At 40.1% G+C, this 25,884-nt stretch overlaps 1 protein-coding gene across 2 annotated transcripts in view; it reads right to left on the bottom strand.

Annotated features, from left to right (window-relative positions):
• Nucleotides 1-6,294, bottom strand: part of TMEM108 (transmembrane protein 108) — a 150,877-nt gene extending 144,583 nt beyond the window's left edge. Inside the window, exons 1-2 of one of the 2 annotated variants that reach the window (XM_065751706.1) lie at nt 6,137-6,294; nt 398-524 (exon numbers count right to left, since the gene is read on the bottom strand). The gene's annotated coding sequence lies outside the window, so the exon portion shown is untranslated. The remainder of the gene's footprint in view (nt 1-397; nt 525-6,136) is intronic. The other variant, XM_065751705.1, reaches the window with a different exon arrangement.
• Nucleotides 6,295-25,884: the final 19,590 nt, after the last annotated feature.

A 25,884-nucleotide genomic window follows, 5' to 3' on the forward strand; every position in this document is an offset into this window, starting at 1 on the left:
ATGCAACAGCCAAGGACAAACAAATAAGGGAAAGAAACTGCATACCTCCAGAAGGCCTCAGATACACAGGGACCAAGATACTCTCACCTCCCCTGCCAAAGCTTAAATCTTAAGCTTAAGGTCTGGGAATGGGTGGAACCAGGATCCAGTGATTCCAGTCACTCAGGTAAATTTCTTGCACCTGAGTTCCCCTGGGTTGGCTCTGCCTTCCCACCAGGTGCTCAGTCACTGTTCAAGCTGTGACAGCATTTTCTGCTACAATAGTTATTAGCAGTGAGCCTCTAGACAGAACAAGTTTCCAACAGCACCTCAGTTGCCACCTTGGGCAGCGCCAGCACAGAGATAGCTGCACTGCACTGAAGAGAAACAAACTAATGGAAAAAACTCTGTGCTTTACCTTGTAATGGGAAGTGCAGATGCCTTCAAACATATCTATATCCATACAGTCCATTGGTTCTGACCTTTCTGGTAACAGCAGCTCTTCCAGCTTCTTATCTTACTTTTAATTAGCCAACTGATGCAACCTGTAAATTTACAAAAGTGGGCATGTTAATCCAAGAGGTTTATATATCTCATTCAACAGCGCACTCAACTTCAATCCATTTGGCACTGTGCCACATGTCTTTTATTGCTCTCAAGAGCTTTCTGCACAATGGCTTACAGACCAGTGTTTCAATATGTCATATGAAGAAAAAGAAAGAGATTCTTCCATTGGATTTCTTTTTCAGGAAGTCCTGTCCCATGTGTGAATATCGTATGTTTGAGAAAATGCTTTTACCATATTAATTTCAAACACTTAAGATGCGGAATTGTCAATTTCCTTCTGAATTTATGTGTTAAAGGCTGATTCTCGTGGAAAGAAAAAGTTAAATTTAAATACTACCTCAAGAGTAGGAATGCTACTAATTTGAGAAAGAAGAGAGTGACAGAGTTGCCAAGATATAGATCTGTTTTCAGTAATTAAGGTTACAAAAAGCAAACACTCCTTCAAAAAATTGACTTGGAACGCTGCTCAAATTTTTTCAGCAGTGGGGAATTTCTTTTATAGAAATACTTAGGGAATCACAGGGAAAGTCCTTAAATGTATCTGCAGCTGCACTGCATGTATTTAAATTTGAGCATCCAAGCAAAATGAGCTTTGAAAACCAAGGAACAGCTTTTCCGATTGAGCACAGCAGCTGCCATCAGTGGCATCTATTAAGGCATCACATATGCTTGAACTATGGGCCAGATCATTTGGCTGATATGGAAGAGGCAGTAGAATAAGAAATGCAAAATATGTACATGTTGGTACATGCCTGGATGCAGGTAGAGAGAGCTCTGAGGTCATATTGCTGCATAGTGCTACTAAAGAACTGACTGAAGTAAAAAAAATGGATTGTCATATGGCAAATTCCTACAGCACAAAGACCTCGTGCAAATGTCAACTGTGTGATTGTAGGGAGAGATATGAGATAGCCTGCACACTGCAGAAGGAAGAAGAATGAGCCAACAGCAGCTGACAGGATAAAGAGTTGGTGAAAAGACATCTTGAATGTTTATTTCTTGGTTGATCAGGAAAATCAATTAACTGAAAGCATAGACTCTGCTCAAATGCTGATGGAAAAAGAAAAATGAATAGATTTTAGTCTGCCATTATAAAAATAATGCTATAATATTATTTGGATTTGAAACTTGGGTGTATTCTTTGTATATAATACTGTGTTAATATTGTACAGTTTGTCCCCTGTAATGATATGCATTACATGAAGTAATGCCCAGGATGACTAACAAGGTGCCAAGAGTGTCTTCAAGCATCTTGTTATGTGATATGCCTTTAGCCATTTGCTCAGAAACTTAAGCAAAAAGAACTGTTAGAGAAAATGTTCATCTTGGTTAGCTCCTCCCCTGTTACAGTTACTCTGTTAGTCTACACAGGTGCCAAAGGAAAAAAAAAAAAGTGACTGCATTGCTCTCGGCTCCACTTGCAGATGTGAGATCTATTTCTCAAAAGTCTTAACATGTGAAAAGCAGTTTTCAGTTTTCCTGTGTGTGCTTATGAGCACATGTATTCTACCTACACATCTCCAATTTGAAATAATTGCAGAACGTCCTAAAAAAACATTTCTTTCAGAAGGTAGAAAGTGAACAGGCAAGGTATACAAAGGGCACACAAGTCCCCCTCTACCAATTCTGATTAATCTGTTTGCAGTGGTGTTGAGCTGGGCCAGTGATGACAGAGACAAAGTTGCAACTACTTCCCAGATACAAAGAACTCCCAAAATAGCTGTGCATTTTAAATCTTGAGGGAATTATATGCAAAAATGTGTGTGTGTGCATGTATTATTAAATCCCACAATCAATCTTACTGTATTAGTTCCACTCTTTGGACCATAATAAATTACTCATAAACACAGTCCTGCTTCACCCTGTGTAGAGGGCTACATTTAGATCACAATCTGAATTCCAGTGATCCTTTAGATAACCATTACTTTCACCAATTTCCCCATGTCTTCAACAACAAACACTATCCTTGGGGTTTTTCACAAAATTCTTCTTGCTCCTTTGAAACACTGTGCTTTACTTGATAGCACCTCCTGGTAGAGCCTCCCTTAGTAGACAGAGCTTAATAAGGTGACATGAGCTGCTCAGCCAAGCTTAATTAAAAGCATAACAAATCTGCTATCATCATGGTTGGAGTAGATGATCTCTAGAGGTCCTTTCCAACCCCTACAATTCTGTGATTCTGATTCTGTGATTATGATGATGTAAATACTGATGAAAAGTATTGTTCTGAGTGCCATAGAAGTGTATATAACCACTCCAGAATAAACCTCACACATCCTTTCTAATTCACAGAATCAAATGATCATGAAGGCTGGATAAGACCTCTAAGATCACTTAGTTCAACTGCCAAGACATCCTCACTATGCCCACTGACCACATCCCTCAGTGCCACATCCACACGGAGGGCCTCAATGTCCTTCTTGCAGTGAAGGGCCCAAAACTGAACACAGTACTCAATGTGTGGCCTCACCAGTGCCAAGTACCAATGTCATTGCTTATTGTTTCAGGATAAACTAAATCCTGTCAGTATTATCATGAATAAGAACACCTGTAGATTTGTCTGTGTCATCTTCCAACAGCACTGAAACAAGGCTGAAGGAATCCAGCCTGCTGCAGGCAGCATACTGGGTCCAGTTTCCTTCATTCCTCTCTGTACTTTCCACTTTTTCTGATTCCCTTTTCTTTCCCTCTCCTTCAGCACCAGGATAGGGTGGAAGACAAGCTAACTGGGGAACAGCTTTGTGGAGAAAGACCTGTGAGGCCTGTGAGGACAAGTGGATCATAAACCTCGTCACAAAGAGAGAGTAAAGATGGAACCAGACTCTTCTCAGTCATGCCCAGTGAAAGAACAAGAGGCAACAGACAAACTAAGTAGAGGGACCTCCGTTTAAACACAGGAAAATCTCACTGTGAGGTTGTTTCAGCACTGGCACAAGAACAGGTGTATTTACAACAGGGTACAGAGCAGGTTCAAATTTGCAATCTGGTCTCACTCCTAACCTATTACTGTTGTGGAATACCTTGGTTTTCAGTCAAGAGATTCAGCCATTAAACTTTTTGGGGGTGAATTTTAAGTTTAAAACATAACTGCTATTTTAAAAATTTATTTTGTCTATTTACTGTGGCCAGCATGTCCCTCCAGTTGAATTATCTGCAGTCAGACCATGGGAACTATGTTGTTTCATGACTTCCTGCAATGCGATTCAGGTAATGACAAAATAGTTTTTGGTTCACTTCAGTTTGTACCTAGTAAACTAACTGTTAAGTATTACAGCCAAATTCCCACCCTATAACCCAATGGAGAGATGTTGCCAGCACCATGTTGTCTTGAGTGGTCTTCTAGAGTTGTCTGTCTAGAGTTGTCTTCTCTACCACAGAATAATCTTTAACAGCAAAAACTACAATATTAATACATTTCATGTTTATTAATTCATTTAATTGTTTTGTAAATTTGGCCAGAGGTACAGTTAATATATTATTTCAGAAGAAAAAGTATGTCATAATGAAATAATTAAGGCTTTTTACATGAATCTGACCAGAATAAATTATTTGCAAGTATCTACAATAGAATTTATGTATATATTGGTTGCCTCTATTTATCTGACAAATTACAAGTTCATTTTATAGCATGGTGAAAAATCCTAGTCTAGGTTAATCCTCACAGAAGAACTTGTTTGCCTGCAATGAGATGCTTTGGAGAATAAGTTTGTTAGGTTTTGTTGATGTAGCTGAGGCCTATTGCATGCCACCAAGGGACCTGGCTTAGCTCAACTCCTGCCATGGGCAGCTGCAGGCTGCAAAGCCATGTGTTGCCTGCTGATTCAGCTTATCTGCTAAGGCAAAATTCAGCCCTGGCACAACCTCTGAAGGAAGGCAGCACCAGAGCAGACGCTACAGCACAAGCACTTAGCAATATTGCCTCCTGTTGCCAGCAGAGGAAAGATTGCCCAGTGTTTTCAAACTTCTTGAGGCATGCTGTGTCAGTACATACAATGTCTTTAATATATGCACATTATTGCAGCTATTTTAGCATAATATTGGCATGTCAGTCTTATTAGCAGAAGGAAAAGGCTTTGTCACTAATAAGCTTTTTTTCTGCAGTATGCTATTCTACCTGCAGATCCTACATACATCTATATAATGGCATCTCTCCCGTTGTAACACTTACAGCTGCCTTCTCTTCTCTTTCATCTCTCCAGTGAAAGACTAATGTTCAATCTGTTCCATATCTGGCATTCATTATGTGAACATCAGTTTACAAGGGTAGAGGAAATCCCAATCTTAATAGGACTAAAAGTATTTCTACTGTTTTGATGTTTTGAATTATTCAGAAATAAAGAATATCTTTAAAACAAATAGTTGGTGGTCACACAGCTCGTTAGTTTGAATAACCACAATCAGAACAGGTAGTATAAAGTTGTGATTACTTCACCACATCTGCAGAGGTTACTTCGTTACCTACAGTAAACCACGAAGTAGATAAGAACAAGTCACACTGGGAAAGTAGGGAACACCTAGTAGCTTGCATGTGCAGATTTAGTTCTGGTTGACATAGCGTGTAAGTAAAGTTTCATATTGTTTTTGGATCCAGGTGGTATCGCTGTTACCATACTGTTCCTGCAGCTGATCTGCTTCTATCACTTTACAAATGTAAGGGTCAGGACTTCATATAGCTTTGAATAACTAAATCTGTTTTCCAGAAATACTGCTGTAAAACACTAGGAAAACATTACAGCATCATTTATTTATTTTTTTTGCTCTGCTTTTTGAACTGCATTCCTCAAGTTCACTCTTCCCTATGTCCTCTCCCCAAAGAAGCTGGCTGTGACATGACAGAATCACTCAGCAGCAGCACGTTTCTATCACTGATTTAGCACCTGAAGCAGCAGAAGGAGCATCTTTAAACATTAAATTACCAATAGGATAAAGAGAGACTGATCCTATTTGCTCTGATTAGTGGCTTTTTCTGCAGAAAGAACTCCCGCCGCCGAGCCGGAAGCTTTCTGTAGTTACAAACGGGGGATTTTCTGTTAGATCATCTGTCTCGTAGTGGAGCTTCACCAGCACGGCCATTTATTCACAGCACAGTTCAATCCCCTTCCCATTTTTTCCTGTAGAAGTCAATCTTTGACGACCCTTTCACTCCATGCAAGCTTTAACACATTACCTCGAAGCAGTCCGTGGGCCCCTCCTACTACTGAATGAAACAGAAGGCTCTCGCTTGGAAAGCGCCGGCTGCAAGGTGCAGTCTAGCACAGCACCGCACACAGCCCTTCCTACAGCCGCGTTCCCGAGCTGTGTAAGGATGCTGTCCTTCATGCAGCCTTCTTTAAACGCGGCACGCTCGGCACAGGCTCCGCTCCTCACGCCGTGCAGCAGCCCGCGCCTTTGGCTGCGTGTCGCCGATACGCATCCCGGCACACGCACTCACCGGGCTCGGCAAGAGCCCTGCAGCTCCTGCCTTTAACATACCCTGCCTCCCAACAGCGATGCTCGGCTTCTCCCGCACCGATCGAACCGAATGTCACCTCCCCTCCCCTCTCCCGCCCAGAGTGGAAACCACCGCCGGCGATTCCCGGTGCGCGCCTACCTCTGAAACCGCTTATTCACGTCCGCCGGAGGGATGCAGAAAGGCATCTAAAACCGGGACGCCCTTCAGACAGCGTTTCATCCGGAGAAAGGGAGAGACGAGGGAACGGAGCCCCTTTCCCCTGCTGCTCCAGCCCGGAGCTGCTGGCCTCCGCCGCGGGCACGGAGCGGAGCGGCGGGCACACAGCGCCGCGCTCTGCCGCCGCCCGGCCCCGCCGCCGCCGCAGGCGGAGCTCCCGCGGGCCGCGCACAAAGCGGGGGGCGGCGGGAAGAGCGGGGGGCGGCTGGGCGGGAGGGGCCCGGCTGCGGCGGCGGTCGTGGTTTGTGTCAGCGAGGGGCTGCGGCGAGGGAGGTGGGGGGCAGGGCTTCGGCACGGCCGCGTTGGGGCGCGGAGAGGGGAGGTCCGGGGTTTAGGGAGGCAGTTTGGAAAGGCTAAGCGACGCAGGAGCGGTCTGGATGACATCCGTTGCCTCTAGGTTGTTAAGTGCACCGCTGAGCTTGGTGTCATCTGCAAACTTGCTGAGGGTGCACTCGACCCGACTGTCCATATCACCTACAAAGATGTTAAATAACGCTGGTCCCAACACCAATCCTTGAGGAACACCACTTGCCGCCAGTCTCCACTTAGACAATGAGCTCAGCTCTCTGAGTACGACTACCCAGCCAATTCCTCATCTAGCAATTGGTACATCCATCCAAGCCATTTTTCTCCAATTTGACAACCGGAGTGCCATGCAGGACAGTGTCAAAGGCTTTGCACAAGTTCAGGTAGATGATGTCAGTTGCTCTTCCTTTCTCCACTGAGGCTGTAACTCCATGATAAAAGGCCATTAAGCTTGTCAGGTATGACTTGCTCTTGGTGAAGCCATCTTGGTTATCACCAATCACCTTGTCTTTATTCTCCATGTGCCTTAGTAGGGCCCTCAGGAGGATCTTCTCCATGATCTTGCCAGGCACAGAGGTGAGACTGATTGGCCTGTAGTTCCCTGGATCTTCCTTTTTTCCTCTTCTTGAAAATGGAGGTTCTGTTTCCCCTTCTCCAATCACTGGGAACTTCACCAGACTGCCATGACCTTTCAAATACGATGGATAGCATCTTGGCAACTTTTTCTGGTAATTCCCTCAGAACCCGTGAATGGATCTCATCAGGTCCCATGGATTTGTGCACCTTCAAGTTCTTTAGATGGTCTCAAACCTGATCTTTACTTATAGCAGGCAGATCTTCCTTCTCCAAGTTCTTACCGTTGCTTTCTGCAACTTGGGCAGTGTGGCTAGAGCCTCTGCTGATGAAGACTGAGGCAAAGAAGTCATTGAGCACCTCAGCTTTCTCCATATCTCCTGTGACAAGGTCTCCAGTTTCCTTTTGGAGAGAGCCCACATCTTCCCTGACCTTCTCTTTATCATTGATATTGTTGTAGAATTTCTTTTTGTTCCCCTTTATGTCCCTGGCTAGATTGAATTCTGTCTGGGTTTTAGCTTTTCTAGCCCGATCCCTGGCTGCTCAAGCAACTTCTTTGTAGTCCTCCTGTTCCTGCTTCCACTCCATAAAGACTTTCTTTTTGAGCTTAGGAAAGTCCAGGAGCTTCTTGTTGATCCACAGAGGCCTCCTGTCATTCTTGCCTGCCTCTTCCTTTTTCTCAGAATGCACTACTTCTGGGCTTAGAGGAGATGGTCCTTGAAGAGTTCCCTGAGGAGTTCAAAGCCTGCTCTCCTGAAATCCAGAGTAGCAAGCTTGCTGCACATCCTCTTTGACACCCTGATGATTTTGAACTCCACCATTTCATGGTCAGTACAGCCAAGGCTGCCCTTGAGCTTCACATTACTCACCAACCCACTGCCCTCTGGTGCAGAGCTGTCCCTAACCCCCAGCTGCCCCTCCCCTGACACAGCTCCATGCCGCTCCCTCGGGCCCTGTGGCTGTCACAGACAGCAGATCTCAGCACTGCCCCTCCACTCCCTGTGAGAGCTGCAGCCTCCATCAGGCCTCCACTCAGCTCCTCCACTCTGTGCTGAACAAACCCAGGGACCTCAGCTGCTCCTCATACCCCTTGCCCTACAGAACCTTCCCCGTCTTCATAGCTCACCTTTAAACACTAATAGTTTTTGTCATTCTGTACTGTGGTGGCCAAAACCGTCTATCTTATATTTTGCGCTTTCCAACAGTTAATGGGAATTTCAAGTGTGGCAGGAATCCAGGAAGGGGGCTGCAAGGTGGTGCACACAGCTTCAGACCTGCCTGAAAGTCACAAAGATGAGCTAGATCTATTGGCCTACTTACTTTTCACTTCGCGCCAGGGGCTTTGCAAACTTTCCTCCCATTAAAGGAGAAGTTGCTGCTGGTAAAACATTACTTACACTGAAATCAAAGGAAATTCAATGAGATTCTTCAGCGGAGTAGCACTAACCACTGCACTGATTTTGTGGCTTTCCATTCACTTCTCTTCTGCCCAGTATTTGAGCTGCCTCATAACAATAACAACATGAATGGCTGCATAATTGTCACACCCCAAAAGCATCTGCACGTAGTTATGTCGTGTCTGCAAGCTTGTGGGTACTCAGTTTATAATGTGCACTCCAAGAAAAACAATTGCCAGATTATAGACTTAGTATCATGTCAGCAGCCTTTGTAGTTATTGAGGATAAGACAGAATCTCTGCTCCAGTCCATAGCAACTGGACTGTAAAATAATTTTCTCCATCTACATGAAGTGTCCAGCTAGGAGGTATTGTAGAAAGATTGCACATGTACAGTTCAGCTTTGCAATATGCAATGCCTTTTAGTAATCTGTGGAATCAAGCATATCATCTCCACAAGCTCTTTGGAAGTTATTTTTCCAGGTTTTATGCAGTTACCATACCTTAGCACTGTACTGGGTAGTAGCTGGCATATCACCAGAGCTGGATAACAGCTTTATTTTCTCTTCTGATAGACTTGATGCAGGGTCAGTGTTAGAAATGGAGAAACTGCAGAGGAAGAACAAGTTTCTTCTTGGTAGACATGAAACTCCAGCCCAGATCAAAAGAGAAAAGGAGCACTGATTGCTTTTCCTGCTGGACTGTACTGATTTTGTTAACAGTCCAAAGTTAAAAGCATTCCTATGCTCCACACAGAGGTGAATAGTTCAGCAGAATGTCCATAAACTCCAATAATTTTTTTGATAATTTTGTTCTGTGAAGGCTTTTTCTTCTACAGTTGCTTAGAGTAATTTAGTAGGAAATCTCAACCACCACGGAAACATTAACTTGGGGTTCACATCAATCACATATGAAAGTCATATTTCATGCAAATCATTTCTCTCTTTGTTTTACATACCTGAGGTTTAGTAGTTTTTCTTTAACAGAGGTTAAAATACTTTTCCCGAAGAAGACTAAGATTCAGCCTCTTCAGAGATCTCTAATTTAAGGAAAGGTTATGTCTCATCTCTGGTCAAAACCAGTGAGCATGGCTCCTTTGAGGCACTAGAATTCAGAAGTAATTATACAGAACAAATGAAAAGGCTTGGAATTTCCTCCTCATTGGAATAAAATTCATTTTGATGTTATAACTATGGTTATAAGAGATTTTCAAAATCATCTTGGGATTTATAAAAGCACAAGACATTATTCATTCTTGTAACTAAAGACAAAAAGAAGGAAGTTCTGGACCAAAGTAAATGGCAATTTTCAGTGTATAGGGAACCAAGATTGAACATTTTTATATACAAAGTAAAATTTGTCTTTATGAAATGAGGGTAAGGTACAAGGTAGAATGAACAACGTTGTGAATGTGAATTCAACAGGCAAATGCTTTTGTCCACGAAGCACTCCTCACTCACAAGAACAGAAGCCTGATGAACCTCCATCAGCTTCAAAGGGTCTGGATGAGCTGCACAAACAGCACTGACCCAGTGCGAATAAAACATTCACAGAGGAGCCAGGGGAAGTCTGGTTACCCCTCCCAAGCCTGCCACCAAGCTAGCATGTCCTTCTGACACACTGACTCATTTCTTCAGGTCTTTTTCATTCATGTCACTGGCCAATGTCACATTCAGTCTATTTGTGACAGACACAGTCTTTAAATACAGCGCGTGGATAACAAAGCTTCCCATTTTCAGCTAAGAATAGGAGGTACCGTATTAAAACAAAACAGGATCACAGAGTCTGAGCTAGCAAACTAAATGAATACTGAATTTTTCAGTGTCCTATCAAAAAGTGTGCCCCCAAGAGCTGTTCTCTTGGCAGTGCACAAGTGATGCTGTTGCCAACTCTCAGCGCTGACCATCAGGTGTCACAGATAAGCCAAACAGGTCTGGGTGGCCCTACACAGCTGCCACCATTCACTCTCTCTGCAGACCAGTATCATGGTCGGTAACACACATTCACCAGAAGCTTATAAATATGCAATTTTAAAGCTGAATCAGTATGTCACTAGGAGGAAAAAGTATACGGAACTTATTACACAGTATTTTTCCACCCCCTTCTTATTCTAGAAGGACTGTAATTATTCCCTGCTGCAGGAGCTGTACAGTAGTAATCTCTCTCCTCCTACATGCTTCATTTACAACTTGAGAGCTAACAGCCTATTAAGTTTTTAATAAATTATACTAAAATATTGTGGCACTGTTCTAAAAGTAAAACTTGGAAATGAACTGTAATGACTATGTTCCCAATATGTATAGAAATATCCCTTAAACACGTAACTTTTTTCACAAGAATGTGTTGGCTTATAAACATCTGTGATCATAAATATTTCTCAGAGAAGAACTGGCAGTGAATGTGTAGTATTACAGTCGCATTTTTTTAAAAGCAGAAAGCTTCTTCCTGTTCACTATTAATCTCTTTTCCTTTCATCTCAAATTTAGTTCATCTTTAGGTTTTTACAAAGTCATAAAACTATTCATGCACTAAGAAGAATAGGTAAGAACAGAAAGCACCTCACAAAGATGGGATAAAATTAACAATAAAAATACAGGGAAGAGTAAGGAAAATATTAGACCTTCCATCATTCAAGATTACAGCATTGGCCTCAGCCATTTTAGAAAGTTTGAAAAATAATGCTTCTCATTTTACATTCTGAGAAGTATTTTTGATGAGGGGCTCAGTGTGCTGTGATAACTGCAATCAATGGAATCTCCTGTTACTGCTATCTTTGGTGTTGAGACTTATGCTAAACAATGGCTCCTCAGATCCATGATTGAAATATTTGACTGAAGTAGTTTGGTTTTCAGGCAAACTGAACATTTGCCTCCTTCACTGACAAATATGGAGTGCAGAAATACCTAGGAGCTTTCAGAATTGAGGTGTTCTCTGGAAGTCTATCAGTAAGCCTGCAAGCTTCCAAAACCTTACACTTTGTATCTGGGGTTCTTCTATCCTGTTCTGTCTCTCACCATCACCTTATATCACTCCAGAATTTGTAAAGAAGAGAAAGGCAGAAGAGTCAAAAGATCATCAGATACAAATGCCGAACTCATTCACACGGACAGGTGGACATATTGAATGGCTTGAGGAAAGTGCTTGTAGTTTTGGTTTTGATTGCTATTAATCAAGACAGGATCTCAAAAAAATAACAATCAGTAGGGGAAAATTGTGCTGGTTTCATGAGCATACCAGAAGTTTCAGAAAATTACCAGCTTGCTAAACATTTTGTTAAGTAACTAACCCCTAATAGATGGAAAATAAGCAATCTATTTACAATAAAAATAAATAAAAAATAAGTAATAATAATAATAAACAATTTTGAGATCTTTAAAAATTCATAGAGAGGAGAAAAAAGACCCTTAAGCCTTACTGAAGAATTCAAAACATTATTCATGTAAGAATATAGCTTTTTACATATTCTGGCAAAGAACATGTAATTTTCCACCAAAAAGTGAGTACTAGAGTATTAAAATGTCAATGCTTGTCACAGTTATTTCAGTTCAGTCCTCTAAATATTACATATTGGGCTTCAAAGTATGGATGGTTCTCTTAGGTACTAAAGAGTGTATTTCAAATAAGAGGTGCTGAGGATATATGAACCTCACCCATATCATTATGAAACACACTTCTGAGAATGTTCACTGGAGTATGAAGGTAAAAAATAGGAGATAGTTTTGTTCAGCACAGACATCTGAGAGTCGGTTACATGGAGAAAAGTATTTCTTGCATCATGACAACAAGGAAACCTAGCTTAAAGAAGCTCTCAGCTATAAAAAAAAAGTTATTGATGCTGGAGCAATCACTGCTTGCAGTCACAGTCTTCTGAAAGGGCACCACACCATCCCAAAACAGAGGAGGACTCAGTTGCAGTTTTCCCACGTGTCTATTGGAGACATGAATAACAACAGTGGTATAGCACGGAAGGTGCTGAGGCACCGGACAGAAACTGAGACCTCCTCTCATGGCATGATAGACATTTTCAACAAACCACAGACCTTCACTTGTCCCTTAAACTCTAGCATTTGTTGCTGATGCCTTTTCCTCCCTCTTAGTTGTCCCCCTTTATGTTTATGCCTGTGTAGTTGATAGAAATGTTCCATGATAATCTTTACACTGAGGTTTCATGCATGCTTTCCAGCAGTCAGAAATCCCTGGTGGTGAGCTGGTAAGTTGCTTTGCAAAAGGAGCTCTGCAGATCTTCCATTTTGCCTTGTACTGCAACATGTTTCTTTCTCATCCAGCCTTCCTTCATCAGGAGAACTCTCTGCAAGTAGGTTTCCTTTATGTTTGAGTTGGGGCTTTCATTAACAGTTTACAGACTTAAAAATGATTGACTTCTTAGCTATGAAAGGATTTGCTTGCTGCAGGAGTTTCTTAAAATATTATGTGGCTAAAATAGATGAAATGTACAAAGGCTTCTCTGCTTCTCTCAAAGTAGTGTCTCCTGTTTTATTATGTTGGCCCATGATGTCAGAGGTGGATGTTGGTGGTACAGTAGTAGGGGTCTAACCTTCACCATGAGTGAAGTTTAAACCATCACTATGAGTTGGAGTTAGATCAGCAGTCCATGGAGTGATTTTGTGAATTCATCACTGGAGAGAAAGTTCAAGATGCAGACTTCAGTGAGTAAAGTGATAAGCCTTGCCTTTTGGGACGGGACGGGACGGACAGGACAGGACAGGACAGGACAGGACAGGACTAGGATAGGACAGGACAGGACTAGGACAGGACAGGACTAGGACAGGACAGGACAGGACAGGACAGGACAGGACAGGACAGGATAGGACAGGATAGGACAGGATAGGACAGGATAGGACAGGATAGGACAGGATAGGACAGGATAGGACAGGATAGGACAGGATAGGATAGGATAGGATAGGATAGGATAGGATAGGATAGGATAGGATAGGATAGGATAGGATAGGATAGGATAGGATAGGATAGGATAGGATAGGATAGGATAGGATAGGATAGGACAGGATAGGACAGGATAGGACAGGATAGGACAGGATAGGGGTGATCCTTCTTGATTTCCTGAAACCCAGACAAACCATCAACTCTGATCACTACATCACAATGCTAACTAAACTGAAAGCTCAATCTTCCAGAGTTAGACTAGAGAAGAAGACAACCTTTCTTTCAACACAATAATGCCAGGCCTCATATCAGTATGAAGACCACAGAGCACATTGCCATTCATGGCTGGACTCTCCTACTGCACCAAGGTTTGACACTTTCTAACTTCAATCTCTGTGGGCCAATAAAAGATGGATGGGGTGGGCAACATTTTCCTAACAATGATGCCATCACAGCAGATGTGAAACTGTGGGTCACCATTGGTGCAGACTTTTACCAGCTTGGTATGCAGACTGTTGTTAATCATTACTTATGCACTTTTGCATAAGTAATGAAGGTGACTCAGTAGAAAAGCAGTAGCTGAGAATTTGTTCTATCAAATAGTGTTATTGTATTCTTTGTATCAGTTGTAGTTTCCCTGGAAATAAAAAGAAGGCATAACTTCTTTTGAATAATTGTCTGGGAAACAGATGTACTACTTCTAGTGTCAAATAAAGTAATTCTTAGAAGTACATTATGACCAGTGAAAATGGGGGAGAATGATTGCAATTGTATAAATAATTGATTAAAAAATAATGAAAAGAACTGCAGGAAAAGTTTTGATTAACACTAAAAAAACATGAGATACAACAGTAGCGAGACTTCATTTTCCTATCTGTTTCTAGAAGTTCTTAGCTAAGTACTTAATCCTGTAGTTGGGTTTTAATAAACTGGCATTGGAGCAGCTGTTATTGTGTCAGCATCACAATAAAAATCCAGGAGGCCTTACCAGCGATCATCACCCTGACAGCAAAAAGACTTTTGCTATTTCCTGAATAAACAGCAGATAGGATAGAAACTTCCCCTGTATTTAGAAATTCCCTCCTGTCCAGAAGCTAAACTCACTGCTTTATTATAATCCATACCCTTGCAGATTTCTTTATGATTGCTAATTACTTTTTAATCTCTCTGGCAATAAATAGCTTTTCTAAACTTAATTGATTTCACTCACAAGGACTAACAGATTACCCAGGATTCTGCTCACCATCTGTCATGTAAACACAGGTAAAGAAAAATGTTGTTTGCTTTTTCCTTCTAGATTACCTCTCTTTTCCATTGGAGTTGCTCTGGCCAGATTTAGACTGACACACAGTACTTTTGATTGGACTCATTTATTTGTAATGGATTTTTTTTTTTACAGAAGCAGAAATGAAGCATACAGTGTACGTTAAAGGCTTTCTGTTAGTTGCAAAGGGTTGTATTAAAGCTCAGGATCTCCCTACAAAGGCTGTGCTATTCTTAATCCTAAATGTAAAAGTCCCTATATCTAAAAGGTACAAAAATAGCAAGCAATTGGATTAGTTCATTATTGTATTTCTCCAGTGAAAGAAAACTAAAATAAGCAATGTTATTTGTCATCTTCTCATTCTGTGCTTCAGGGAATGAAGGAAAATAAACCCTTTTTCCTCCAATCTCAAAGGCTTGAACTGCTTTTTAGTGACAACTAATTGCCCCATAACTTACAACTCTGGGAAGTGGGATTTTAGAAACAATTTTCTGATTAAAAAATTGATTGCACTGTTCCCGATCCAGTGAGGAAATCATCTCCTTACCATTGTAGCACTGTATTTCTGTTTTATGAAAATACACCAAACAGAGATTACAGGGCCTCTTCTTTACAGCTCAGCTAAATTCTAGAGACTTGTAGTGCGTTTATTTACAAAACACACTATAGGATTCTGAGTCACTCATGCATTACTTTTTTGCTGTTGTGTCTCCACTGAAAATCTCTTGGTCACAGCACTGTCTGGTAAGTATTCCACAACAGCTTCAATGTCCTGAGTAATTTTTTCTCACTTTGGCAAGGAAAAGTAAGAGAACGTCTTTTTCTTAACCTAGCTTGCAATAGCATTGTGGAAGCATTTCAGTTGGCCAACATACCAACTGTTCATAAATATGGAGTGTTGGTGAACAAGTAGAATATTGCTGTTATCTTTAAAAAAACTATGTATGTTTTGTGCTGAAACCTAGCATATCAATTCTAAGTCAATTGATTTATTAAAATTTATTTTTGTTTGCAAGTAAGGGGGATGGATTTTCATTTGCCAAGTAGGTAGAGGGGAAAAGATCATTTCCAAAAAAAGGTCATTGGTTTTCTTTTGACATCTTCACTGGACAGAGTGGGGTGGATCTTTGTTTTACATCCACTTGTTGTCCTTCTTTACCCTTCACTGCTTTCATCCCTGCTTGCAAAATGTTTCCTACCATTTTTACAGAGCTGATTTCATGAACAACCACTGTCATCCATTTCCTACAGGTGTGGGTGTCTGACTTTCTCATCTGACTCTTCCAAATTCTGGAAAGACCAACCCATAGCTCTGTGATTTAAATCTCCATCAAATCCCAGATTTGCCTCACTGATTCTCATGCACTGTAATTAAATTTGGAGGCAATCCAGACTGCACTCTTTTTTGTGCTGTGTTTTGTGCAAGAAGCTTCTGATCAGTCAAGACCAGATTTTATTCATCTATTTCTATTATATGTCAATAAAGCGAACAAACAAAACCCTCTTAAGCACTGTGCCAATTATGCTGTCTGAGATTGTTAATATTACAGAAAACAGGAGTTGTTAATGGCTGGCATTTGGAGACAGTGTTTGTCAAAGTAAAGGGTGGCTGAACAGCAAGGAGAGAGGGCTGGTAAAGGCTAAATAATAGAAGTTTAAAGCATTTTATGGATAATCCCAGATCAGTAACTACCATAAGACATCAGCAGCTGATTTATGTAACATTAATAAAAGAGGATGATGAAAACAGCTGCATTTCTGGTGGATATTTATCTATCTCCTTAACAATTATGAATGAACTATATTCATTAACTCTGACATTAATTGTAAGACTCAGTGTGATGATACGGTGATCAGAGTCCAAAAGGATGCTGCTGTTCCCTGTCTTCCTGCTGGGGTGACCCAAGCACTTTCCTGTTAGCCCAGCGCAGGCTGGAGGGACAGCTTCATACATGGCTGTGCCCATTGGTGGGCTCTGTCACCTCCGGACACCTCACCCCTCCTCCACCTTGTCTCAACACCTTCTTATTCACATCCAGTAAAAACAGAGGTCCTAAATTCTGGTCATTTTGTTTATCATGTTTTGAGGAGGTTGGCTGAACACTGGTCACTCCCTGAACCCAGCAAGGCCCTGGGATGGCAGCAGGCCAGTCCTTGGAAAGAAAACAGACATGTTCTGGCTGTGAAACCTGGAGCAATGGTTTGCCCAGCCTTGTGGCAGGAGTGTAGAGAGTTGCATAGGGTGGATAGGGAGCATGGATTTCAAAGATCTCTTCTCTTGAAACAAGCCCCAAGTGGGACTTCAGAATTGGGGTGTAATGTGATGCCTTGAATTTGCATGACACACAGCAAATGTTTGTATGCATGTAGACGTATGCAACATCAGATAAATGTTGTGGCATGCAGCTCAAGTTCAGTGTAGAGCCTGCATCCTCCTTCATCCCCGTGTGAGTCAACTATTTTTTCAGTATCACCATTCTCAGTTCAAAAGCATGGAATTTCTTCTCTGATTGTTTAAGAGTTACAGTGCTCCCATCCATCCTGAGACATCCTCTCTGCCCATGGAATATGTAGATTTCCAATCTATTTGCCTGGCTCCATTTAGAATGCTAAATTCAACCTTGTTATTAACAACCCTCTAGCAATTCACAGTGCTATAATGTATCAACCAAGATGATCCTGACTATTTTTCAGGCTCATAGCCACGTCATGAGACTTTTAAGTTAATAATATTGCTTGAATAGCAATTTCAGAAATGCTAAAGCGTTTGGTTGTTAAATAATCAGAAACAAAAAATACAATGACCCTACATACCCTTTGTTCTCTTCAAGACAAAGTGGAAATATCTGCCTCATTCTTTTCTCTTCTTATTCAAACGTCTCTGGTTTCATGAGATTTACGTTATTAAAAATCGTACTCCGAGGCAAAAATTGTAGAGCCAGCTGAATGCTGCTCATTTTCAAGTCATGAGCTTCTATTTGTACAGTCAAGTCATACAAGTTAAGGGGGTGGAATAAGAAAGCAATAATCTGGTAATAAGGAAGTGGGAAGAGGTCTGAGTACTTCCAAAGCCTCGCTCCCTCAGGACTGCACAATTACAGCTGAGTTTCTAAATATCTTGGGCTCCAACTAATAGCATGAGCATGCAATGGAACAGGTAAAATTGACGGAATCACACGTTAACAGTTCACTGAATTTTGCATCTTAGTGACAACAAAGTCAGTGTATGATTTAATTTTCATAAGCTGCCATTCAAAAATAAAATCAATTAAGGAAATGTAATGCAGAGCTGTGAACAGTGGAAAAGACTTTGTGTGGTTTAGTGTTGTTCTCTTTTAATTTGCATTGTCTTAAAAAGGACCATCAGTAGATTTTCAGAACTGCAGTTAATGTTGAAAAGACTGAAGGAAATAATGAATGAATGAGCAAAAAACAAAGAGTATTTATAAAAGACTGACTAATATAATTTGTCCATGGAATTTTACCACTCATGCAGAACATGTTTGTATTCAAAAGTTAATTTCTCCTTCTCTTTCTGAATTGATGTCAGGAGATCTTGACCACATTTCAGCTTTGATGTAACAATTTTCCACCTAAACAGCTGCCAGCTTTAATTATTTAGTACCCTTGTGTCAAAGAGCTGAGTCTTTGGACTTTGTTTGCTGTTATTTCTTCATTCAGACATCTCTAAATTGTTCCTTTCTCTACCCTTCCATCCTCCAGTGGGTCTCCTCAGCCTCATCACAGACTAAATTCAATCCCTAGTCAACTCAACCAACTTCTTCCAAGCAGTAGTTGTATTTGTTTGATGCCTTTTGATATATAATGCCATTCAGTGTGGTACCTGCCTCACGTCAGCCCCATCCAACCTTCACCAATGTCTCGTTAGGTACATGTTTATTCATCCCCTCCAAGAAATGCTTCACCTAAATGAGGGCTGCAATTCTCCATTTCTTAAAAGAGTGAAGAAACACATCTTTCTATGTCAACTGTATACCCATTCCCATTCCCATACATACTTTTTCATCATTACTCACTACAAGCTTTTCCTGTCACAAAAGCTTTCTGGCTGTAAGGAACATTCTGTGTTCTCACATTATCCGTATTAAAGTCAGTTCTTTCTCCATAACTGTTAACACAATCTAGAACTGATTTTCCTTTTTCCTCCTGGTTTTTATTTCCTATTTTCCTAGCCAAGGGAAGTGAGAATATATGTGGATCTGAATAAATAAAAGCAAAATAAAATTTAGATACTTTTGTCCTAATGTATTTCTAAATTCCATCAGACAAAAAAAAAAGTAATTAAAAATAAATATGCAGTATTGCTTTATATAATACTAACCTACTAGTATTTCCCACTTCCCTTGCTGCTCTCTCATTCCTTTACATTCCTCATAAATGTGCTGGTGGTTCATGTGGAATATATCGTTACATGTATTTTTCTACATTCTGAGAAGAATTTTATTCTGTTACCCAAGGTAAGTTCTGAAACTACTCATCCCAGATCTGCTACTGGAATCTGTGCCTAAGTTCAGATCGCTATGGAAAAGACTTGGAGCACAATCCTGTCAATTCTATGGTTGGGAAAGTTCAAATCAAATGTAATCTTTGAAACTTGATTTCATTTTGGTTAAAAAATTCCAAAGCTTTCCTTCTACATGGATCCTTCACTTAGGGAGAATAGGACAAAGAGAAGGAAGATTTCCTCTACACAAATAGCTTATTTCTGTGTAATAAGAATGTCTTCTCTTGCTCTGGGTTTGCTCCCACCCCTGGAAGTGTCAGTGGTCACGATGGCTGACAGCACAGTTGGGAAAGAAGACTGTGATGTTAATACCAAGGGTATCTCTTCAGCCTCTGTGTGCTGCTGAGCACCATGCTCAACACTTGTGTAGGCAACACAAGATGTTTGGCACTGTAATGTCCAGATGCCATTAATGTAAGTTCTGCTGTTGACTTCAAGGATCAGAAACCGTGTTATAGACACAAATCAGAATTTTGGTGGTTGGTTTATTTATTTATTATAAATTTTGAGTGTTTTCTGTTCATTTTCAAAGTGTTCACCTTTGCTTTACCTGTTGCATATTTCCTATTGTGTTCAGTAGAAAAAATGACTACAAATCTTTACCTGGTTATAAATAACTTATGTCCCTGAATACAAGGAGAAATGAAATGAAAAGTAAAAGTCCATTCGCATTAGATCAAAGCACGTTAGGCACAGTTTCCCTAGGGGTGTAATTGTAGTTGGCCAACTTAGTGGCATAGGACATAGATTTAAGAACTAAAAGGAATATCAGTCAGGGAGAGAAACAATCTGCTACAAATTTTACAACTAATTTTGAAATTATGCCTGTTTGCATGGCACAGTCTATTCCCACTGTTTCTTTCCTCTACAAATTGAGCTGGATTCAGGAAATTTGAATGAAAACATAAACTTGTTAAGTAAGCTTATAGCAGATACACTATAGTCAGGTTTGTTGTCCATAATGTGAAAAAGAACAGCAGCAACAATAAGAATAGTAATAATAAAAATAAAAAATAAAAATAAACACAAGAGAGAATCTTGCAATGGATATTTAAGGAAACATAAAAAAATAGTCATCTTGGAGATACTCCAGTCAGTCATGGGACCAACAACAGTGCCAAGTGTCATACAGAAAGAGTACAAAATCCTTCAGGAAATGCAGATTGTAAATTGCAAATTGCAGTATTGTAAAAAATCAGACTTATCTGGAAGGACATTATGCCCTTGTAAATAATGTGTATTTGGTACTGGCTTTGAAACAGACAGCTTCCTTATGCAGAATGCATTTTCCTTTACATTTCCTTGCTCAAAATAAAATTTTATTTTCAAGACTGTTTTTCAAACCAGCAAATGTTTGTGAAATGCTATTGTGTATGCGAAATATTATGTATGGGCAATAATAATGAAAAAAAGTAGCTACTTAAGAAAGGGTATGCTCTAGCAGTCAATACTTGGCCAATTTCTTCGGGTACCTTGACGACAAAAGTAAATAGAGGAGGCACAGATCACACTGCGTTTCCAGATCATTCCACCTCCTTTTTAACACAGGGGATGATTCAAGATAATCAGGTTCTTTACCAGGGTCTGTTGTGACAGGACAAGGGGAAATGTTTTCAAACTAAAAGAAGGGGGATTTAGATTAGATATAAAGAAGATTTTTTTTTACAATAAGGGTGGTGAGGCACTGGTACAGGTTGCCCAGAGAGGCAGTGGTTGCCCTGTCCCTGGAGACACTCAAGGTCAGGCTGGATGGGGCTCTGAGCACCTGATGTAGCTGTAGGTGTTCCTGTTCATTGCAGGGGAGTTGGACTGGATGGTCTTTAAAGGTCCCTTCCAACTCAAACAATTCTATTATGATCCTGAGGGGATTTCCTGCTCAATAAGGTGCAATTTCTATGAGAAAAAATTCTTTCTCCCATCTTAAAAGCCTAGCCAAGAACACTAAAATACAAATGAGTGCACTTGCACAATTAAAAAGCAAACATAGATTTTTTGGCCAGATTTACAAACCTTGATATGAATGTAGGTTTATTTTATATGTTGTAGCACAGCAAGATGGCGTGAGAGAATCCAGAAGCTCAGAATTTCATTGTGAAGTTCTGCTTAATTAAATGTACAGAATGTGCCACTGGAAGCAACTGCAACATGCTGATAAAATGATGCAGTCCCCATGCATTTCTTCAGCAGAAATATAAAGGTGAGTTAACGTTTGTGTTACTAGCCAGAAGCAGCACAACTCCATCTCTTTCATTTTAACACCATCAGCCTCTATATTCTAGTCATAAAACCAATTCTACCATCACATTTTACCTTATTTATGGGGCTTTAAAAGTTGTTCCTTGGTAAATATCTGCAAGGATTGAAATGTTTCCATTACTCACATGCTTCTGAAAACACTATTTGATTTATCTTTGAAAGATCCTGAGCAAAATATTAGACGTATTAAGGAGAAATGGTGATACGAATCTCACAAGAAAATGGAATCTTTTTGAAGACCTATGTATTCAAAAAGGAAGACAGTAATATAGTCATTGTTTGTATGAATAATTTGGAATTATTTCCCTCACATGCAATGCTATTATCAGTTTGTCGGAGATCCAGCATGACAGCAGAAGTAGTGGCTTTCAACACACTGAATTATATAGTCCAACTTTGTATTTAATAAACTCGTATCAAAAGAAGAGGAACTGCGATAACCTCCAACTGCACAAAGTATCTTAGACAAAATGAGGCTAATGAGGCTCAAATCTCTAGTTTTTACACACTTTGCTAAAAATGAGAATCTCAATTCTGACACATTTATTCACGTTGCAAGAACCTTACTGCACGAGTTTGACTATAAACTAGAATAGACATGGTCTTAAGTGAAGATGAGTCTATTCAATGAACATCTGATTACAGGAGTACTCCCATGAAGTTTGCAGTACAGTTATAAACAGGTACTGTTCAGTGTAAGTTAAGAATATTCGTTTTGACCCATTGGGCACAAAAAACAGCATAGCTTCATGTTCTTCACCTTTGATTGCATAACCAACTTGTTAAGCCAATACAGGCAGCAAGCAATCCATTGCATTTTTTCTTGTATTCTTATCCATGTCAGTCCTAATAATAGGGGGTCGGGTTTTGTTTTTTCTTTGGATCACTGGTGAAGCACATTTATTCCCTGCTGCCTCCGCAATGAACAGGTATATTCCTAAATCTTCATTTAGTTTTCAGTGAATCAAGTGGATGCTCCTGAGTTCTGTCTCTCACATTCACTCTTTCATGTCACTCAGATTTCCTCTGTGCTGACAAGACTAAAGTGCCAAATTAATTATTACACATGAATTTGCTTTGCTAGGAAGCTGTGAGTTGTGGAAACTATGATCCGTAAAATAGTATTGTTACAGCTCTGATAAAGCAAGATCTGTAGGAGAGCAATGCCCCTTTACTAAATCAAATGAAACATTTGGAGGAAATGGACAAGTTTCCTGCCATGAACGGCCTTCATTAAGACCTGAAGCCTAATTGTCTCAGCTGTACTGGTTGACGTAATGCTGTTCTCAAAAGCTTTGTCTGTTCCTCTCTACCATACACAGTGTGATTCTTCCTATCTTGCACACTCATTTCAAATGAGGATTTGATGGCACGATTTTTTCAGTTCTTTATTTAGAAAACAGAAGTAAAAAATGAATAAGAAAAATATCAAGAAGTCACACTGAATTTTCCTGAATCTGAACAGATACTGAGATTGTAGGTATTGATGTACACAAATAACTGCAAATTCTGCAGTGAAATGGCTGTGATCAAGGTCCAAATCCACAGTCCTTTGGGTTTCATAAACTGGGATCATGACAGACTTTGAGCAACACTTTGCAGATTTACATTCTGTCATGTTAGTCTGCTGTTGAGATTTTTACTGCATGAATATATTGGCATGATGTAACAGAAAGAAAAATGAATGGGAAGTACTGGAACTGCTAGGAATCTTGTCTGAGAAAAGAAAAGATCTGTGAAAGGAATATAGTTATTAAAAAGTTATTTCTGAAGAAAAGAAGTGATGGATCGGAGAAACCAAGCCAAGAAACAAGCCCTTGCCATAGAGTATTAGACATAATTAGGAAGGCAGGAGATGGAATCTAATTCAGTTATAATAGACATACACTGCCATTTCACAGCTTCTTGCTCTAAATGTGCTGTCCTTACAGCTAGAAAATGACAGTACAAACAGAATGGTAGGAAGGCTATTTGATTACCACACTCAGAAGTGTTTTCACAGCTTTGAAGAGAAGATCCATGAGTATCTAGAAATTCTTTCTGGAGAAGTTAGACAGTGAACTGTGGGTTGAATGCAAAAGCAAACTAAGAACGATGAAATAAATAAATAAATAAATAAATAAATAAATAGACGAACATGATGCAAGCAACCAAGGAATACCAAAATAACAGAGGCAACTCTGCCAAGGCAAAATTAATTGCAGCTTATGGTGTCTGTATGAAATCACACATCTAGACTATTTGGGAAGGCACTGTAAAAATAAATGTTACTGATGCAGACATTTTTCCACATTTTGTGCCTCTGAATAAGATGTAGTCCCCCATAGATTGCATTGTCCCTTCACTCCCATTTGTCCTTCTCTCATTAAATATTGTTTCCCTATTAAAAAGAATTGACTTGATGAATTGTTGCAAAACCCTTCTGGACTGGAGGAACCTCTGGATGTCATACTGTATCATTAAGGGGTAAATACCATTTAGAACATGTAATATTTCTTTGCAACAATGCACTGCAAATACTGTTTCTGGATCTGGATGATGTATTTGACCCTCAAAGTACAGGAATTTCTTGTCCATGTAGATGACAAGCCTGTGAAGATTCTATGTATTACTAAACCAATCATTATGTTTATACAGAGACTGAAATGGACACCTTATCAAAGGAAAAAGATTCTTATTACACAAAACAGTAGAGTGATGGTTCCAAAGTAGATCACAGTTTGATACCGTTACAGGACAAAGGGAGGTACTTGTGATGCTAATGAAAATACACTCAGCTGGTATCATCATAGGAACAGGAAAGATCATCAAATGAATAAAATGAGTGTCAGTAACCTTAGATCCTGGGGAAAGCAGTCTGGAGTAAGTGCTGCTTTTGACCAAAAGAAATGGCTCATCCAAGAAAATAAATGCTTTTGGTAACCAAGATTGATATTGGCAAGGATTTTAAAATCCCACAATAATGCAGCAAACATGGCCAAGGTTAAAAGAATTTGTAAATCAATATTTACACGATAGGACAATAGCAAATGCTATTTACTACTTATCCTTTTAGTGCTGTTATTCATCAGAGTAACAATATCACACGATGTTTTCTCTGAAGACTAGAGGAGGAAGGACGGTTTGGAAAGATTTAATCTAATTTTGAATTCTCTGTATCTGTTCCACTCACATTGGTACTGCTTTCAGATCACTTCTGCAAGGCTCCAAGCACACTCCCAAAAACCCTAACTTTGCTCCTCCCCAAACCATACTCAAACTTTGCCTTTCTTCATTTGCCTAAGACTTTTCCATGTCATTCTCTATTACAAAATTTGTTTGCTAACTCTGAGCACTGTCAATCTTCGTGAAGTTCTCTACTTTTTCTGTGCAGCTTCCTCCTTTATTTTGTGCTGATAAGCAAGAAATGACAAAGAAACCTGGTGCTACAGGTCTAAAAAGTTCAGGAATCCCTTTCCTGCAACCACTCTAACATGGATAGTTACATTCTAGACACTTAAATGCCCAACAAATATCCCAAGGCTTTTTTTTTGCCACTTCCTATTACATACTAGGGCTGCTCTGAAAGTAACACCTCATATTTTATCATGTTTGCCCATGATGTCAGAGGGGGATTTTGGTGGCATGGCAAGAGGGTTTGAACCTTCCCACCAATATTCCATTACATGTTGTTGCCATTTGACAGATGGCAGCAGAGGACCATTCTGATAAAATGACTTCTGATGTGGAAGAGCATCTTGGTTAGACCATCCTGCCACTCACTATAGTGTCTGGATTTGGTCCCTTCTGATTTCCATTTGTTAGATCTGATGAAAGATGAACTATGTGGGCAGCCCTTTCCAAGCAATGACACCGTCATAACAGCTGTGAAACAGTGGGTCACCTCACTGGTGCAGATCTTTACAAGTGTGCCATACAGGTTGGTGTTCATCTCTGGTGAAAATGCATAGCTCATGGAGGGGACTATGTCAAAAAAGAGAGCTGAGAATTTGCTATGTTAAACAGCATTATTGTGCTCTTTGTATCTGTTGTATTTCCACAGAAATAAATAGGAACCCTTACTTTCAGAGAGACCTATGTGAAAGGCTCCATATTTATGTAAGACACGTACTCACAGACATTATATGCACATGCTACTATGCATGTATACCTTTTTGATGTGCTTTGAGGTGAAAGACAGTATATTAATGTGTGATTATTATCGTTTCTTCAATAAGAAATCAAAGGGAAAAAAGATCAAAAGGTAGTGATTTCATATAAAAACACAATGAGAGATCTCCGTCTTCCTGCTTTGTCGACCATGTTATTTATTACCCTTAATTATTACTGCCCTTTCCACGATATAACTAGGTTGCATGTCATAGATTATTAGAGCGATTATTCAGTATTGGTAAAATCTTATGGTTTAATTAATTCCAAGTGCAAGTGAAATGATTAAAGTCACTCAC

This window comes from Cyrtonyx montezumae, unplaced genomic scaffold (genome assembly GCF_038088225.1).
Source record: "Cyrtonyx montezumae isolate F1298 unplaced genomic scaffold, pur_monq_1.0 scaffold_8, whole genome shotgun sequence".
NCBI lineage: Eukaryota > Metazoa > Chordata > Aves > Galliformes > Odontophoridae > Cyrtonyx > Cyrtonyx montezumae.